Here is a 20674-nt window from a genome sequence, read left to right on the forward strand (position 1 = left end):
CACTTAACAAAATTAGCTTCCTCAAATTCAGTGGTTCAAATTCGGCTAGAAATTCAAGCTTCTACATCCAGGAACTGCAAGAGAAGCAACAGAGTACTGATGCACAATCTCAACAGGGTGCTATTCGTTCTCACCAGTAGGTGGTGCAATGCAATTGGGTGTTGACTGCTGAAGACCAAAGCTACAGGTAGAGAGAACAGCCCTGTATGTTTTGATAGTTTGTTTTTCAATTTGAAAAGACATGAGCAGAAACGAGATAAGAAAATTAAATAAAATATTACAATAAAAATAATAAATTATTAATTAGGCCTGAATCAACAAACAATAGGCCTATCTTTGTGCATGAGTTGGCACAAAGTGGCTGCATGATATTCTATTATATTCAGAAGGAATGATGTCGATGTTATACTGTATTTATGAGGAAAATTGGAGCATCTTCCCACATTCCTTCTCTTTACAAACTGCTCATCTTCTTCTCTGACTCCGAAGGGCGCTGTCACACGCACATTGTTATGCATTGATGTCACTGGTATTAGTTTGGGCGCAAAGCACAGATCTCCAATTATTCAGTTAATATTTGTACATTTACCCTATGTTAGTGCTTCCACCGCCCTATTGTGCACATGAAATAGGGCTGCCAACACGTTTACCTCTTTATACTTTTTAGATAGTCTTCACATACCGTAGAAGCTTGCACCCTGATGGCCAATCCACTGATGATAAATGAAACATTGCAAACGCACATTTGATGAACAAAGCAGCGATTGTGTAAAAACAGTAGATCTTAGCCTCCAGCACAAAAATTATTTCAAAACTAAGTATATAATTATGTAGTAAATAAGTCTGATTTCGATCTAATCACAGTATGATAAAAATAAAATAAATTAATATAAGACATAAGATACTATAAACATTATTATTAGAAACTTTTCAGCCTTCCTGAAAAACACGAGCCTGGTGCATTAATTGTTCTACTTAACAGCTGTTCTATAGTTTTGTGCAGTGTAGGCGGTGCTCGCGTTGCGGTTTCAAGAGCGGCCATTGCCATATATACAATGAACAAGAACTCAATTGCGCCAAGTCACACACACGTTTGTATTTACTAAAACCAATGTAATTAAACACAAATTTCATTATCCAAAGTCGTTTTGGATCTGTTTTACCTTACCTCAAGGAGAAATGCCCAGTCATCACTCTTTAATTAAGATGCGGTTGACCACAGATTTTAAACTGGGCTCACTTTGTTTCTTTAACAGTTCATATAGTAGTTAAACCAAATCAGCAGATAGTAAGTTAAATAATAGAAGTCAGTTGAATCATAAACGGTCGTTACATGAGATAAATGATAAAATAAAAACGGCACTTGTGTTTATTGTTGGTTTGTCTGTCTTTGATTTGTCTATGAGAAAACGATGCAAATTTTGCGCAGCATACAACCATCAGAATCAGAATTTACTTTATTGCCAAGTAAGTTTTCACATACAAGGAATTTGCTTTGGTGTTTGATACATACAATGACAATAAACACAGTATGATAAATAAACTATAAGATACAATATATAGAGAAAAAGTAAACTGACTGGTTTTAATAAAGGAGCTGTACAGTTGTGCAAAATATGTGCAAACAAATTTGCAGAATATGAACCATAGAATGTGCAAATGTTCAAATATACACAACGTATTTTATTTGTTGTTTATAATTTCATTAGAATTAAGTTAAATATTTTGGGTATGGTTTATGTTTAGCATTGACAACATGGCAACCACTGAATTCAGTTCATTTTAAAATTAGGATTCATTTTGCATTTTATTTTAACCTGGCAAACCAACTTGTGCACTCATATGTTCCCAAGCCCTGGCTTTCAAGTAATGGCTGGGTATCCCGAAGCACTAAGTAGAACGTTAGCAGCACTTAAGTAGTACTTAATATCAAAGGCGTGTTTCCCAAAAGCATCGTTATCAAAGTAGCTTGTAAAAACGTAATTAACGAGAGCTTTGAACCACTCATAAGTCCATTAAATGCAATTTAAACCTATATTTCTGGCATCTTTCACAGTTTATCAAAGACAATAGGACATTTAATAAATTGTATTAATGTATTTTGATCGTTGGAAAGCCATTGTAAACCACGTATTTTAGAGGATAAAAAAGTTTTGACAAAATCGCTATGAAATTAATAGGCAGTCTCTGCAGTCTGTTCATGCAATGTGATAGGTCTAAACTTACAAGACACGTGATAAAGTACGTTATATTAGCCTTCTTTGATAAGCATAATTGTAATGGCAATAGAAAGATGATATGTTCTTATTAAACAGATTATTTAAGACAAATGTGAGTAATGTGACCACGTAGTTTAAATTGAAATAAATATGCCTTAATAAATAATTAAAATATGGTTAACAGAGGAGATTAGATCGAGAGTGTGCAATGAAAGATTCCCTCTCTCTCTCTCTTCACCCTCCTCCTCTTCTTTCTTCCTCCAATGGCTGGTTCAAATCGGCTTGCCTATTAGAGGTCGACCGATAGTGGATTTTACCGATAACTAAGTTGGGCAGTACCTGCCGATAACCGATTAATCAACCGATAGTTTTTCAAATTTATCCTGAATGAAAAAAATAACACTCAAAGTGAAATAGTGCTGAACTTTATTACAAAAATAAACAGTACCGACTGAACCATGAAAATGTATTGTACTTTTTAAAATGAAATATATATATATATATATATATATATATATATATATATATATATATATATATATATATATATGAACTAATATTCTAATTTTAAAGTCAGCTGTTTTTTAAATTGAGGTTGTTTCCTTAGTCCACAAGAAGGCACAATAAATACATAAACCATTCAGCACCGTTATATTATTGCATAGAACATTCCTATCCTGGCTGTTAAAAAAAGAGCATTTCATTTTCAGCTAATGTGCATAAAATAAAGAAATTAAGATGTAGTCCAGGAGAAAACTTCAAAATAAGAGTCCTTGAAAAAGAAGAGGGAGACAGACTGTGACACTTATGAGGTGCACAGGTTATCATCACTTTATCAGATACTGAAGTGTTGTTTAGAAGTTACCAGGCTGCAACAATGAAAAAAAGCAGTTAAGAGTACTGCTTTAAACATATTGTTAAAGTGATTATTTGAATGTGCTACCACTTTGTTGTATGTTATGCCATATTTAATAATAAAAATAAGTAAAAAAAAAAATTAAAAAAATAAATAAGAATTAAAAAAAATAAAAAATAAATAAATAATAATAAAAAATAAAAATCAACCTTTCGGAGGGCCTCCAAAATAAATTTTGCCTAGGGCCTCTCAATATCTAGAACTGGTCCTGAATCACAGACTGCTGTGTAGGTAGACATAGGCATAATGACATAGGGTGACCACTGTACCGAAAGTGGAAGCCTTGTCCTGCTTCCCGTAAGTCATAAGCAGTGTCCCGCATTTCAATTATTTGTCTATATTAATTTTTTTTGTAAAAAATAAATAAATTAAAAAAAAAAAAACATTTACAGCCCTTAAGTTCGTGAGGTTACTGGAGTCTATCACAGCTACATGGGCCATATCAAGGCAGGGAAACAACCTTAACAGGTGGATTAAATTAATATGTATGATGCAATTATTCCATTAATATGATTTGCTGGAACACGTTTTTTTTTTTTATCTAACACTGTACCATGGTGAAAACATTTTGTTGTCAATATCAGCATCCTGTGTAAATAATTCCAAAAAACCAAGGACTTCTACACAGTTGAGGATTTTTAAAATCAGAAATGTATTGACAGACATACATTTTTTTAATAAACATTCAAATAATCTTATCTATGCTAACATTATATTAATTTCTAGCAGAGACATCCCTGCATATCTTCATTTGTAAAAGTCAAAGCTCAGTTTTCAGCTTTTCTAATGTTAGAAGAAAAAAAAAACATGTTCCTAGGATAGGCTCCAGTACCTTTGCGACCTTACATAGGATAAGTGGGAATAAATTAATGTGTATTTTTTACAACAAAAAACAATATAGGCTGAGTTTCCTGATAACAAGTTGCAACTTAAACTTTTATGGTCATCTTAATTAACACCGCTCATTATTTTATATAGAGAATGATATGTAACCTTGTCGAGCAGCCGAAAGTTAATGACGATCACTGCATTTAATTAAAGAAATAATGATGACTTTGGTAAGATGAGATTTCAGAATGATACTCAAATTTATAGAGATTATAATGATAGAAATGCATGTTTGTGAACGCACACAATGTGAATCATAATAAGGGGCTGTAATGTAGCCAAAAGTTTTTTTCTTTTGCTGGAAACTGAATGCACACGGTATTGTAATTTTTCTATTTCATAAAATGCATCACACATTTATTTATTTTCCTAAATTATGTTTTGTACTTCCTGACGCTAGGGTGGTGCTTCATAGTGGATGTTCTCTTGCGGTTCCCATAGATCAAGAGCTGTATACCAAAAAGGTCACTCTGTGATCTCTGTGTGTGACATCACTGATGTTATAATATGGGGCGTCACACAACAGACTTCCTCATTTTTCTGTATATATAGATAAATACACACACACACACACACACACACACACACACACACACACACACACACACACACGCATTATATTTGTATATACATGTATATATACACACACGCACCTGTGGTAAATTCAGTTGATTGGACATGATTTGGAAAGGCACACACCTGTCTGTATAAGGTCCCACAGTTAACAGTGCATGTCTGAGCACAAACCAAGCCATGAAGTCCAAGAAATTGTCTGTAGACCTCCGAGACAGGATTGTATCGAGGCACAGATCTGGGGAAGGGTACAGAAACATTTCTGCAGCATTGAAGGTCCCAATGAGCACAGTGGCCTCCATCATCTGTAAATGGAAGAAGTTTGGAACCACCAGGACTCTTCCTACAGCTGGCCGCCTGGCCAAACTGAGCGATCGGGGGAGAAGGGCCTTAGTCAGGGAGGTGACCAAGAACCCGATGGTCACTCTGACAGAGCTTCAGCATTTCTCTGTGGAGAGAGGAGAACCTTCCAGAAGAACAACCATCTCTGCAGCACTCCACCAATCAGGCCTGTATGGTAGAGTGGCCAGACGGAAGCCACTCCTCAGTAAAAGGCACATGACAGCCCACCTGGAGTTTGCCAAAAGGCACCTGAAGGACTCTCAGACCATGAGAAATAAAGATTGAACTCTTTGGCCTGAATGGCAAGTGTCATGTCTGGAGGAAACCAGGCACCGCTCATCACCTGGCCAATACCATCCCTACAGTGAAGCATGGTGGTGGCAGCATCATGCTGTGGGCATGTTTTTCAGTGGCAGGAACTGGGAGACTAGTCAGTATCGAGGGAAAGATGAATGCAGCAATGTACAGAGACATCCTTGATGAAAACCTGCTCCAGAGCGCTCTGTTCCTCAGACTGGGGCGAAGGTTCATCTTCCAACAGGACAACGACCCTAAGCACACAGCCAAGATAACAAAGGAGTGGCTCCAGGACAACTCTGTGAATGTCCTTGAGTGGCCCAGCCAGAGCCCAGACTTGAACCCGATTGAACATCTCTGGAGAGATCTGAAAATGGCTGTGCACCGAAGCTCCCCATCCAACCTGATGGATCTTGAGAGGTCCTGCAAAGAAGAATGGGAGAAACTGCCCAAAAATAGGTGTACCAAGCTTGTAGCATCATACTCAAAAAGACTTGAGGCTGTAATTGGTGCCAAAGGTGCTTCAACAAAGTATTGAGCAAAGGCTGTGAATACTTATGTACATGTGATTTTTTTTTTTTCGTTTTTTATTTTTAATACATTTGCAAAGATTTCAAACAAACTTCTTTCATGTTGTCATTATGGGGTATTGTTTGTAGAATTTTGAGGAAAATAATGAATTTAATCAATTTTGGAATAAGGCTGTAACATAACAAAATGTGGAAAAAGTGAAGCGCTGTGAATACTTTCCGGATGCACTGTATATATACATTATATATATATATATATATATATATATATATATACACACACACACACACACACACACACACACACACATACACACACACAGTACTAAAAAGTACAATTTTAGTACTTTTGATTACTGGACAACCATGGATAAACCACAGCAATGTGTCCAATGCGCCAGTACACTGGAGTCTTATGACGGCCACCAACTTTGTCCACCATGTTTAGGGTTAGATCATCTTCGGGAAGCATTCACCAATCCTTGCATGAAATGTACAATAATGTCAGTGGCTCAGAAACAGGCTAGGCTCGCTAGCCTTGATAGTGCATATGAAGAGTCTGTGACCAAGCCTACCCAAGGGGTAAAAAAGGCTTTGAAACATCACACATCGGATAAGGTTGAAAGGCCTCAAAAGAAGAAAAGATCGACTTAAGGATTAGCACAGCAGGTGCAGTTGCTGTCATCTGACATGGAGCAGATAAAATCTCTCTTATTGTAATTAAATAAAAACCCTGCCAATGTCGTAGCTGAGGAACCTGCGTTATCATACAGGGTATACGAAAACATTGACGCCCTCTCTACAGCATGGATGACCTTATTGTTAAGGCTTACAATACAGTGACCCAGGTGTACCGGCTCTCTAATTCCCTGGCTCACCTACTACTAGCCTTACAAGCCTCATTAATAAACAATGGAGGAGACCAGGCACAGGATGATCTTCTGAGTACAGCCCTGCAGACGATGGGTTACATAGCCAAAGATTTAGGCAGACTGGTAGGCACACTAGTGCATGGCTGCCGCCAGGTCTGGCTTGCTCAGACCCCTCTGCCTGATACATGTAGAGCCACGATCCGAGCCTTGCCTCTTATTCCAGGACATGTTTTTGGACCGGCAGTGAAGGACGCTCTGGACCATCGCGCTTCCCTAGCTGAAACACATCAAAAGTAGAGTGCATGGAGAGCCTTTCAATCTAGACCCCCAGTACCCACTAGGAGCAATACAAGCCTCTCTCGCTTTCCCAACCCTAGACAGATTAGGCAACCACGCTACGTTAGCCACACAATTGCCTCCCATGAGCGTCGAGCATGGCCTCCACGACAGCCACCTCAGCGTCAGGAGACATGACACCCATCCCAACGACTTACATTGGACATTGGGGTGAGGAAAACCAGACGTTGACCCGCCCGGCCAATGATGGGGTTCCTATCGACCCAAAATATAGCCTACTGGCTAAGTTGTGTCAAGGACCTCTGGGTGATACACGCAATGACAGAAGGCTACAGACTGCAATTCCGTCATCGGCCCCCTCCAAGCGCTCAACCCAAGGTTACCACGGTTCGAGAACCATCTCGGGCCTCGATAATTTCTCAGGAGATTGGTTCCCTTCTGGAAAAGGGAGCAATAGAGGAAGTGGATCCCCACAAAGGATTTTATTTAACTTATTTAAGAAAGGAGGGGGTCAGCGACCAATACTGGACCTCCGCCAACTAAACAAGTTTTTAAAATGTATTTCTTTCTATATGTTGTGCACTGTGGATGTCCTACAAGGGGTTCAACAAGGGGACTGGTTCACCCTGGTGGACCTAAAAGATGCCTACTTTCACATTCCAATAGCACTAGAACACAGAAGGTTACTTCGCTTTGCCATCATGGGACACATATACCAGTTCAGGGTTCTTCCGTTTGGCCTGTCTCTGGCTCCAAGAATATTTACCAGATCTATGCAAGCAGTACTGACCCCCCTGAAGCATTGGGCCTCACAGTAAACAGAGAGAAAAGCAATCTGGCACCCTCACAATGATGCTAGTTCATAGGGATGATAATAGACTCTCAGTCAATGATGGCCTCCCTACCACCGGACCGTGCTCAAACAATCATTACACTGATCAGGAGACTGAGACTGGGATTACGAGTACCCTACTTAACCCTGCTGTGTCTGCAGGGACTGCTTTCAGCTGCAGCACATGTTGTTGCACTAGGGAAGCTTCATGTCAGACCCTTGCAGCAATTAAATCCTGTATGTCACAAACATATTTTGGTTTGCATCTCTCGGAAGTGCTGGGCTGCTCTTCAAAGATGGCAATCGAGGAACTTCCTTCAATCCAGTGTGACCTTGGGACAACTCCCATCACATAGGGAGGTAATAGCAACAGATGCCTCCAAAACCAGCTGGGGTGAAGTGTGGCATCACAGAGGAGGATGGGGCGAATGGTCAGATCATATTGCACAGGAGCATATAAATCTGCTCGAGTTGCAGGCAGTTTGGCTGGGACTAAAACATTTTCTCCCTGTCCTACGGGGTCGTCCTGTGTACCTTCTTCCATATAAACCACTACGGGGGAACCAGGTTACAAGCTCTGCTTGCTCTCACACTGAATCTCTGGACATGGGCTTACCCCAGGTTGCTCTCCTTAAGGGCAATGCACCTAGCAGGGGTGAGGAACAGCACAGCAGACACCGTGTCCCGCAATGCACTGAATCCCAGCCACTGGAGACTGCATCCAGAGGTTGTAAAGAGCATTTGGTAGACATTTGGCAAGGCACAGATGGACCTGTTTGCCAGATACAACTCACTGCCATCTATGGTTCTCAAAACAGGACCAAGACAGCCCACTAAGTCAGGATGCATTCGCACACAACTGGCCAGACCTATTGCTGTACGCTTTCCCACCAATCCCTCTCATCCATGCACTTCTAGACAGAGTCCAGAGAGAGAGACACTGCATTCTCCTGGTGGCTCCACAATGGCCATCACGGACATGGTTTCCTCTTCTGCTGTCACTCCTACATGGGACTCCGTTGGAGATCCCTCCATGGAAGAACCTCCTATCACAGTTGAGAGGGCAGATATGGCACCCTCGGCCAGAGTTTCTCCAGCTGTGGGTGTGGCCCATAGGACCAGTGCCAGTCTACCTTCATGCACTCCAGAAGTTAGACACACTATTTTGAAAGCAAGGGCCCCTTCCACCAGTGCAAATGTATGATAACAGATAGAAGATATTTCAGGATTGGTATAAGGACCACCAGTTAGACCCAACATCCTGCTCAATCGAGCCAGTGTTTGCATTCCTGCAATTGTTTCAATCCCTGTTTGAAACAGGGAGGTCAAAATCCATTCTTATGGTATATGTAGCGGCACTCTCTAGTCACAGAAGCTTCATTGAGGGGTCCTGGGCTCACATCAGCTGGTAGCCGCTTTTCTCAAAGGAGCAAACAGACTGCGACCACCTCGGTGTGCAAGACCACCACCATAGGATCTCCCCCTAGTCCTGGACTTTTTATGTGGAGCCCCCTTTGAGCCCCTTGACCAAGCCTCTATTAAGTGGTTCTCATTAAAGACCTTTTTTTCTCCTTGCAGTAGCAACTGCCAAGTGTGTCGGTGAACTACATTTGTTTTCTGTCAGTCTGTCATGTCTCCACTGGGGAGTGCAAGACATGAGTGTTAAGTTGAGACCAAACCCAGCTTTCTTGCCCAAGGTCCTTACAGCAGAGTTCATAAATCAGTCCATTGACTTGTGAGCATATACTGAAAGTGATGATCGCTGCCGCCTACTATGCCCAGTCAGAGCACTGATGCATTATGTCTCAGTAACAGCTGGGATACGCCGTACGGACCAGCTATTTGTGTGTTTGTGTGCAGCAAAAAAGGGTCTCCCAGTCTCTAAGCAGTGTCTTTCCCACTGGGTGATGGAGGTTATACAGAGAGCTTACGAACATGCTGGTCACACATTACCTGCTCCTACTACAGGCAATTCTATTAGAGGTGTCACAACATCCTGGGCTACGCTTAGAGGAGTTCCCCTATCAGAAATTTTTTATCAGAGACCAGAGTGACCCCTAGTGTCACTACATAGACACAACGTCTCATTCCCTCCATCAGGGAACGGAGGTTACACAAGTAACCATGACATTTTTACGCTAATAATTTGATAGCGATGCTTTTTGGGAAACACGTCGTAGAGGTTAAATACTACATTTGTGATACTAACGTTCTACTTAGTGCCATGGGAAACCCAGCCATGCACAAATAAGTGAAATGAGACAAAAAAGCTTCCAATTCAGGACTGGTCACCCTACTACATTATACGTAATGCCTACCTACACAGCAATCAGCACTTCAAACATCTGAGTTATGTAATAACCTGGATATTTGTATCGGCAATCTTTTTATAAACATTTTTAAAAGCAATGCATTCCACATACTGGTCTGCACTTCACTACAGTGGTCCAATGGGTTGCAGCTTCGCCACACATTTTGATAGAGATTTTGATAGCTGACAGATAAATGAAAGAGGCTGTGTGTCTAAGAAGTTGGCTAAGTAATTTTGTGTGCAGATGCGAGGGACATCAATAAGCTTTTTCTAAAACAGACAACTAATATTTCTCTGGCATATGTAGGTTGCAGAACCCATGCCTACGCAGAAGAAAGTTGGCACGAAGTCCTGTGTAGACCCTTCCCTGACTAGTACGGTTTGTGTCACAGGCATTCGTTAGTCAGGTTGTTTGATGAGAGAGAGATAATGTGTAGTTGCAATAAAAGTTGAGCAGTGGTGGATAATTATTCTGTTGCACGGCATTGAGGAACTGATGATGGCGCGGGTTGACCAATCAGTGGAAAGGTGCGTTTCATGCCCACCCACATGTGCAAATGAAATATTTATCCATTTTCTACCCATGAACAATTTTGAAAAACAAACCATCATACACGGCTGTTCTCTCTACCTGCAGCTTTGGTCTTCAGCAGTCAACACCTGATTGCATTGCACCACCTACTGGTGAGAACGAATAGCATCAGGTTGAGACTGTGCATCGGTACTCTGCTGCTTTTCCTGTAGTTCCCAGATGTAGAAGGTTGAATTTCCAATCGAATTTGAACCACTGAATTTGAGGAAGCAAATTTTGTTAAGCGAAATAAAATGGGCTGAATTTTACCTGTCGAAAAATCTAAATGGTATTTTCAAATGAACTGAATATTTTGGAAATTAACTTTGGAAGGTGAATATTTATTGTTGAATTTTTAATAATGAAATTAGTTTTGAAATGTTTCCAAATGAAATAATCAATGCTTAAAAATACAACAATGTTAAATTTCAGCCTCCCATTTAAATGCAAGCACTGTAAATTCAACGCATTTAAATGCAAGCACTGATAATACAATGCATTTATTTTTTCTATTAGAGCAATTCAACATGCTTTTATGCTACAAAGACTTTAGACATGAATTTACTTCCAAACACTTTGCACAACTCAGAAGAGGCGCTGATCGCACAAAGAAATGCCAGTTTCAGAGTTTGTAGTTATTTACATGACCCGCTTCCTTATTATTTGAACTTTAATAAAGCTATAACGCATTAAATATAACTGCATTAAAGATGTAACACCGGGGAGTTTCCTTTAAAGACTCTCGACACGCAAGTTTTGCTTAAACGGAGCGGCAGCTCCGGCTCCGCTTATTCCACAACGAGAGTGCTTCTGTATTTACTTATTTGGTATTTTTGTATAATTCCCTCATACTTTGTGATCAACATCACCTGAAGCTGTTTGGAAAGTCTAGAGTGCATCTGGACTGCGAGTTGTGTTTTCTTCCTCTCCTCAGTCAGGCGCGAGCTGCAGTGCTGCTCTCGTGCGCCATCATTAGAGTTTCATATGATCACATGTTATGTTTAATGACATCAAACGACTATTCGACAATGAAAATTGTCAAAAAATTTTTGTCGACTAATCATTTCAGCCCTAATTTCTTGTAAATTATTTTATATACAATTATTATACACGCCTTTTTGCATTCACAATTTTTCCGAATGGACTTGCAGTGTGACAAATGAATTTTTAAAAGTACAAATATTCCAGTAGTCCATGACTTATTATGTTACAAAAGGTGCATGCATAATAATTATAAAATGATTTGCAAAATGTTGTGTAAAATAGTTTTAGAAGGCGTATAGCATGTCACACCACAGGACAAGACAACTTCCCAAAGTTTTTCCATGTCAACTCCCTATATCTAACACAAAATGAAATAATTTTCCATTTGGTGTAACTATTACAGTATTTCTATTGATTAAAAGAACACTAAGGTGCTAAATTTGATTTTCTTTTGAGAGCTTTTCCCAAATTTAGGACCCCATGAAATCAATTAGAATTGTTCTGGATTTCATGTTTTAATTAAATTTTTTCATCAAAACTGTGCCTTTAATCAAATGAAAATTTAATAATACATTTTCAACAAATGATTGCAGTTATTTTTGGTCAAATAAAGTACTGCAAAACAGCTGTATAATATTAATGAAAGCACAAAGCTGCTATTGTTGAATCACAGCGTGCTGATATTAATTACAAACTTGCATGAGTTTTATTGCTTAAAAATGTATAATAACAATAATAATTATAATAATAATCACTACTAAATTAAATATAAAAAATTTAAATACAGTAGCAATAGATTTCTGCAATAATCTCTTCAATTCCAGGCATCCAGTTAAATTGAGCTTTTATTTTGCCAGAACACTGAGTGAATACCTTTTAGTTTCTGTGTTTTTGATGGTATAGTTTTAAATAAGCTCCACATTTTAAATGAAATGCTGAAATTCTCTGAGCAGCAATGGAGAAGGGGTTCATGTGGAGCATTCACAGCTGTTTATACGCTGAAATAACAGCATCATGAGCATCACATGCCCTCTGTGTATGCATGTATAGCAGAAAAAACTGAAATATCACATTGATATCAGGGGCGTGTCTATGGGTTAGCTAGGGTGGGCATTGCCCACCCTGACGGTTCGTCTGCCCACCCTAGATGATCGGACAGACTGCAAAACGAAAGCTGTGCAGTGTGACAGATTTGATAGTTTAGTTTAATCTCTGGTGCTTGGAAAATCCACAGAAGATGCATATTAAGAGTACTGCAACAAAGAACATGTACAGTGAGTCTTATTTACTTTGCTGTTGCGAGATCTCAAGTGCTCAAACTTTAGCGCCTGATTTGTGCTGAAATAAAACTCGCTGAAGTGCAGCAACTGTTTAGTGAATTTCTTGTTTTGTAATTACAAAGCAGGAAATAAAAAATGAGGACTACATATTATGTGTTGTTTTGGAGTTTTAGATATAGCCATTATTTCTTAATAGTAATAAATTATGTAATTATATAAAAATATGTTATGGATAATGAAAAGGTGATTATTATTTTTTTCCTCCCATTTGTTTTAGTTGATAATGTAATGTTTAGTGTTTTACAAGTATAACTAAGAGGAAGAAGTTTCAAGGACATTTAAGTTAAGAAGTTACCAGGCTGCTACAACAAGCACCTCTGAGGAAGAACTAGTCTAACACTTTGATTAGATCTGTGAAAGCTGCCAAAGTTAATGGCATTGAATCTTTGAAATAAATTAAAGAGTGTTGTTTGAAGCAGATTATTTGATCAAGTGATTATTTGAATGAGCTACCACATTGTTGCATGTCGTCATAGTAAATTATAAAATATTAATTCAGCAAATGGGGGGAATACACTAAGAATGAATTGCGCCAGGCAAATGCGCTATTTATATTGCGTGCTATCTACGCTGGTTTAGCACCCCATTCACAGAAGGAATTACACAGTAGGGCTGGGTGTTAGGACAATGTACTCGGCTCTCGACAATGTCTTACAAATCTCCTGATGCCGATTTCGATATTCACTGACAGATGATGATCAACAATATCTGTAAATAACAAAACCATGGATCTAGGAAGTTGCCAGATATACTGAACAGTAACCCAGGATGTGAAATTTGCACCCGCCACCCGCCAAATGCGACGAGACTGAATCCAGCCCCCTATTTGCAAGCTCCTCGTCCAAATGCAGGTACTTCATGAGCGGGTTGTTTTGCTCATCTACCCACAGCAGTGTTTGGATACCTGTAAGATGTCTCGGAGTAACACATGACAAGCAATGCTGTTAAACACAAAGACACCCACTTGAAGAAACTATTTTTAAGAACAGACAAAAGAAAAATGCTGTCAATGCCCGTGTCTGATGCGCTGTTTGTTCAGAGGTGTGCAGCGGGAGCCTGTTCTCATGGAACACAGACATGTAAAGAGTTATCAATCTTTCTTCTCTGTTTCAGTCATCTGAAAACTGTTCGCAAGTATAATGTCATGTATGAGAATGCTGCAAATGACCTAAAACCATCAGGAGGTTCTCAAAGTTTATTTAATTTTATTTCCATGGAGCAGTTCGTGCTTAACATGCATTGTGAACGCAACTCTGCAGGTTCACTCAAATATATCTTTGTATTAAAGAAACAGAGACAAAAGTGATTAAATCATAAAACAATACAAGACCATGTTCACATTGAACCTAAAATTTTGTTCTATTTTATTTTCTTTAGGCAGCATTAACTGTATTAATGAAATGCAATAAAAACCCAAATTCAATAAGAACACACATTTGGCATCATTATTTTGGGAACACAAGGGAATTCTTGTGTTCCCATTCTTCTCTGTAGATCCTCTCAAGCTCTGTCAGGTTGGATGGGGACTGTTGGTGGACAGCCATCTTCAGGTTAGATTGGGTTAAAGTCCGGGCTCTGGCTGGGCCACTCAAGGACATTCACAGAGTTGTCCCTAAGCCACTCTTGCATTGTCTTGGCTGTGTTCTTTGGAAGGTGAACCTTTGGCCCACTCTGAGGTATTGAGCGCTCTGGACCAGGTTTTCATTAAGGATATCTCTGTATTTTGCTGTGTTCAGCTTTCCTTCATCCCTGACCAGTCCCTGCCACTGAAAAACACCCCCACCACATGATGCAACAACCACCATGCTTCACCGTTGGGATGGTATTGCTTAGGTGATGAGCGGTGCCTGGTTTTCTCCAGACATGACGCTTGGAATTGAGGCCAAACAGTTCAATCTTTGTTTCAGCAGACCAGAGAATCTTGTTTCTCACAGTCTAAGAGTCCTTTAGGTGCTTATTTATGTGTCTTGCACCGAGGAGAGACTTCCATCTGGTCACTCTGCCATAAAGTCCAGATCAGTGGAGTGTTACAGTGATGGTTGTCTTTCTGAAAGTTTCTCCCATCTCCACAAATGATCTCTGGAGCTCAACCAGAGTGACCATCAGATTCTTGGTCACCTCCCTTACCAAGGCCCTTCTCCCCCGACTGCTCAGTTTGGCCGGGCGGCCAGCTCTAGGAATCCTGGTGTCCTGGTTGTTCCAAACTTCTTCCATTTAAGAATTATGGAGGCCACTGTGCTCTTTGGAACCTTCAATAGAGCCAAAACATTTTTGTAGCCTTCCCCAGATCTGTGCATCGACACAATCCTGTCTCTGAGCTCTACAGGCAGTTTCTTTGACCTCATGGCTTGGTTTTTTCTCTGATATGCATTTTCAGCATTGAGACCTTATATAGACGGGTGTGTGCCTTTCCAAATCATGTCCAATCAATTGAATTTGACACAGGTGGACTCCAATCAAAGTGTAGAAAAATCTCAAAGATGATCCAGAGAAATGGGATGCACTTGAGCTAAATTTCAAGTGTCATAGCAAAGGGTTTGAAGGGGTCTCAATTTTTTTTATTTTTAATACATTTGCAAAGTTATCAAAAATCTGGTTTTTGCTTTGTCATTAAGGGGTATGGAGTGTAGATTGATATGAAACAAAATAATTGAAAGCATTTTAGCATAAGGCTGCAACATAATAAAATGTGAAAAAAAATGAAGGGGTCTGAATACTTTTTGAATGCACTGCATTAGGAGTTGTTGGGCCTCATGTATTCAGATAGAAGACAAAGGCAGGCCTAACACAGTTGTAAAACCTAACTCAGGCCCACATACCAAGTCATAAATCTTACTGATAAAAATCGCACCAAAATCAAACAAAGGGAGTCCAAAACAGACTACAAATCCCACGAAGCCTTGCTCATTAAAGGATCGAACTCTCAACTCCTACTGGATGAGGCACACGACAGAACGCACCTCAACCATGACATCATCAGGAATAGAAATACCTCTGAAATGCTTCCGGGATATGCTTCCAGCAACTTTGCTCGCCGTGTGTAGACGCAGCTCATTGCTGCTCTCAGGTGTAGCCTCATGGCACAAGGAAGTAACGTACGACTTGAAACTGTGGCCATACAATCTCCATCTCGCTGGACGAGTTGAGATTACTCTGTGTTCCACCGAACACTCTAACGGATCCGAAGGAGACCGCTGAGCAATCCGCATCTTCATCCGTTTGCCTGCAGAAGTGAAGAGAAAAAAGATTTCTCTTCCATCTTCAATCAAGTCGACGTTGCTGATTTCTCTGCCAGCCCGCCGAGAATCAGCAGCCGTACCGCCCGCCAACAGAGCGAGGAAACGACCTCCCGTCATCACCCGAGCCTCGAGGAACCGAGTCGGAGTTAAAGGATGGATGAACACACATTCTGCATCCTCGTGCGATTCAATGTGAGGTTTAGCTCTGGGCAGAGATAGAATATTGTAGTGTGTTATTCTTGTGTATCAAGGTTATTGCTTGTACAGTTTACAGACCACCGAGTCCGCTCATTGCGATTAATACTCAAGGTATTTAATTATCACGAATGAGATTTGCTGTGTTGTAGTCCAACCACATTGGACTGTTGTGCATTTCCGCAATCGCGGGTGAGACCGGCACACTGAGTTTATCCATTAAAGAATTAAAGACCGCGGGACGGTTTACAGGCCGGCCACCACGTCTCTGATTGATAAACAAACAGCTGCTTTCTCTCCCTCGATCGCGAAACTGGCTTTGGGGCTGTCACTTAATTCTCTCTCTCTCTCGTACTAACCACACTCACACACACACACATGCAACCCCTCACAAACATTCTCGCACACATTTTTGGCTAGTAGATAGCTTCGTGATAAAGCTCAGCTTTGTCCCTAAGCTATCGTACAAGCGGATACACGCAGTAAACTGGTAGACACCACTGACCGGTTTCTCTCTGCCCACATTCGCGGCCATATTCTCTGGCCGGAAGTCTCGCGTGACATACTCTCCACGAGAGTCACGTCCGCCATTTTGTGCATGTCCCTCCTTACACACACACACACACACACACACACACGTGTTATAGGATTATTTTAGTTTCCATATCTAATCATGTCACTGTTTAGTTTGTAGTTGTAAGTCTGAAGTTTATTGACTGCATTGTATTAATTATTAATTGATATTACTGCATAAATAAACTTTGTTATATTACAAAGAGAAGTGTTTTGGTTTGTTTTGCATACACCTGTGTCATGCTGATGGGATGTCAGTGCTCGGATTCAACCCTTCATTCATTGTTTTTTTTCCGAAAATCGATATTCTTCGGATGTCGATTTTCCTAAGAAAACAAACTAATATTGAGACTGTTATACTATTTGGTTATTAGTCCCTGATTCCAGGGTGGTGCCCTGTCAATATTAATCCTTATTAATATTCTATTGATTTTAATAATTAATAATTACCTTTGATAATTATTAATTATTGCTAATAACCAAACCCACTCCTAAACATAGCGCACTACATTTACTGGAGCCCCATATGAGGTTTTAATGAGTTAGATTCAATTAATTAATTTAAATATTAATTAATAACTAAAGAAATAATTATTAATTATTTCTGATAGTAACACTGATCTAAACAACCAACAAAGCCCTACAGAGTTTTTCAGATATAAATAGGGCTACTTGTTGCACAATAGTCTTTGTCACTGGTAAAGTGTGAGTGGCAGGGTAGCAGATGGATGACATGGCACGTTCTAAAATTCAAAACAATAATTTTCTATGAAGGTATGTAAGCACACATCGCGGGCTCGCAGTCTCCGGAGGCTGCTCAAAATTCTGCAGTGCCACGCAGCATAATTCGCATGGTTTTCCATTAAATTCAACCCAAAAAAAAAGGACAGACTATTTACTCTAGCCATCACTGGATGATATATGTATCTTTCATATAGCCCACACAATGTATTTTTAGTCTTTTTGTGGTTTGACAGTTTGAATGAAACCTCTTCAAAAGATACACACAGAGAAATTGCATAATAATGTCTAATCGTTCAATTTGCGCAGTTAAACCTTTCATACACTAACCTACAAACTCATCAACGTCACTTTCATTCCTGAAGAAGTAGAAAAACCTTAGTAATTTTTGTGTGTATGCATCCTATGTTGTGATACCTGTGCCTTGTGACCTGCTTCAATAAACGTTATATCACCCTCGAGGTCTCTCAATGCTATTATGCCAGAGATGCAACAGAAGGCCAACTGAGTGAATTGGAAAGCATGCAAATTAGGCTTTTAATTGAAATGTCAGCTAATGTTAATATATATCGATGCCTCAAAAATATATTGATATATCAATATTTTATGAGATGCCTATTTTTACGCCACCTATTTTAAAGGTGCAAATGTGCTAATGGTGAGTGTTCGCATCGCATTTGGTGGGAATTCGTCTCTCTTTTTCATGTCATATTCAGTGTGAAAGGGCCTTTACAAAGTTATATTAATTAGCATAGTACAGCACGGCTTATTATATTTCTAACACTGCGTCCTTTCATGCAGCTTTGAACAATATGTACTCATGTGCAAGTCCCATGTGAACAATAAGCGATATCAACAACCATGCTCACCACGGAACAGCCCACAATGGAATAGCCCACAACAGAGATGATTAAGCCAACTGTCAACCAACCTTAATCCATTACAATAGACAATGCATTAAACTGCCTTTAGATCAGCTCAGAAGGATGTTGTCCAGAGCACAAGTCTTGACAGGACCGGTTAGAACAAGTGTCACTGGAAACACAGTGCGAAACTCTGTAGAGAGTGTTGCTGATGCAAGTCAGAAGTCAGAATCAGGTCTTAATTAGATTACAAGAGGCAGGAGTCCCTGTGGGGTAAGTGGGGCTTACACACTATCAGACTCACTCCGTCCTCTGACACTCGAAATCACTCTCCAATTAATGCATTACACCACTAATGCAATGCAGCTCTTTGCTCACAATATGCAAGTTATTTTTAACCTGACCATTCTCACATTTGCTACCAATGTTTAGGTGACATTCCCAGTCATGAAACACATTCTAATAAAAACTATGGACCAATATCACCTTGAATCTCTGCCGACCACAAAAGATGTTCTATCTAGGCTATTGGAGACTTGTGTGTGCTGTCACATAGATGAATGTTTATGTCCATAACACCCACTTTCATCTAGTGTCGCCAGTCCCAATTTAAAAGTGCTTCAGTGCCAAGAATAACACATCGGCTATGCTATTCCAGGAAGAGAATGCAACCTGGAACCAAAGCCAGAATGAGGTGTTGGGACACTGCCCAGGACGAAAAGATTTGATGGGATACAGTAAATCAATCAATCAGGGTATTCATAAATAAATCTGTTAAAATAAATGGTAACACTTTAAAGTAACTTTCCTTATAAAAGTATTACATTATAAATCACAACAGCAAAATATCAAACCAAGTAGTATTCATTTTAAAGAAGATTTTTAAGCAAAAGCACACTTTGTCGAAGCAAAATATTCCACAAATGCTATTTGTTAGGTTTCAAATAAAAATAAATAAATAAAAAGATATACTGTTCAAAATAAAAACTAAAATATCTATTAAATTCAGTATACTTTCAGTATACACTATCATTTATATTGAGAAGTAATGCGAGTCTGATTTTAGCAAGCAGAGGGTGAGATCAGTGACAAAATGGCAAACATTGAATTTTATCTACTTAAAATGTGCCTGGAGGAGGACATGAGTTTTTGTTGTCGCAGGTGTTTCAATATTGCTTGTACATAAAAACATTATTGCATATTATAGAAATGTCACTGAATACGTTATGACTGCAATCGAATATAAATATGCTTAAAATCATAAGGATCCAGACTAATTTATTAGAAAACCCGGCAACCGTTTCTTTGCTCCACCAATTAAAAGCTTCCGTATCCTTACCAATATAAAAAAAATTGTGTTAACTTAATTAAAATACAGAGGTTCTCAAAAACATTTTACGCTTTAAAACCTGCAATAGCACAAATGTAAGCGCCATCCAGACACACACACACACACACACACAAAGCAGGATGAGACATGACCCAAAACTTATGGTTATTATAATCTGATCAACTTTGCATCCCGACATTCCGTCATGAGATTGTATTTACCTGTCTGTGATTCACTCCGTGATGATCTCGTACACCGGTGCGCGCACTCTCTCACGCGACTATTTGAGCAGGCAAGTTAAGTACGACTGGTATGATATATCTTCAAGAGGGGTAATTCGCGCGACATAAATTATTGATGGACCTTGCTGTTAACTTTATTGTAATTAAAACGTTAACAGTTTTATTTAAAAAATATTCGCAATAAAAGGGAAGATTGGAGTCGCAAAATATTTATGACGACTCTTTTACATGTTTCACTCTGATATCCGTCCCCCCTTTTTAATTTTCAAATGTGGTATCAACCAAGAATGTTTTCTTTTTTTAAAAAATCTTGAGTACTGTAGTGTTATAAATTGGTCAGATTCTCCTGCAATTACTTATTACATATAACGCTTAACCCTCATGTTGTGTTCCGGTCATTTTGACCCGAAGAGGATTTTGTTTTGCCTGAAAATCCTAGTTAATGTTATACTAGGGATACTCAGGGATGCGTTCTGTCTCCACTGCTTTTCTCCCTGTGCAGGAATGACTGCACTGCAT

At 39.5% G+C, this 20674-nt stretch overlaps 1 protein-coding gene across 1 annotated transcript in view; it reads right to left on the reverse strand.

Annotated features, from left to right (window-relative positions):
- The window catches only part of LOC127424817 (eIF5-mimic protein 1-like), a 48295-nt gene extending 28066 nt beyond the window's left edge, over positions 1-20229 (reverse strand). Inside the window, exon 1 of the mRNA XM_051670262.1 lies at positions 20135-20229. The gene's annotated coding sequence lies outside the window, so the exon portion shown is untranslated. The remainder of the gene's footprint in view (positions 1-20134) is intronic.
- Positions 20230-20674: the final 445 nt, after the last annotated feature.

The sequence above is a fragment of the Myxocyprinus asiaticus genome, chromosome 34 (genome assembly GCF_019703515.2).
Source record: "Myxocyprinus asiaticus isolate MX2 ecotype Aquarium Trade chromosome 34, UBuf_Myxa_2, whole genome shotgun sequence".
Taxonomy (NCBI): domain Eukaryota; kingdom Metazoa; phylum Chordata; class Actinopteri; order Cypriniformes; family Catostomidae; genus Myxocyprinus; species Myxocyprinus asiaticus.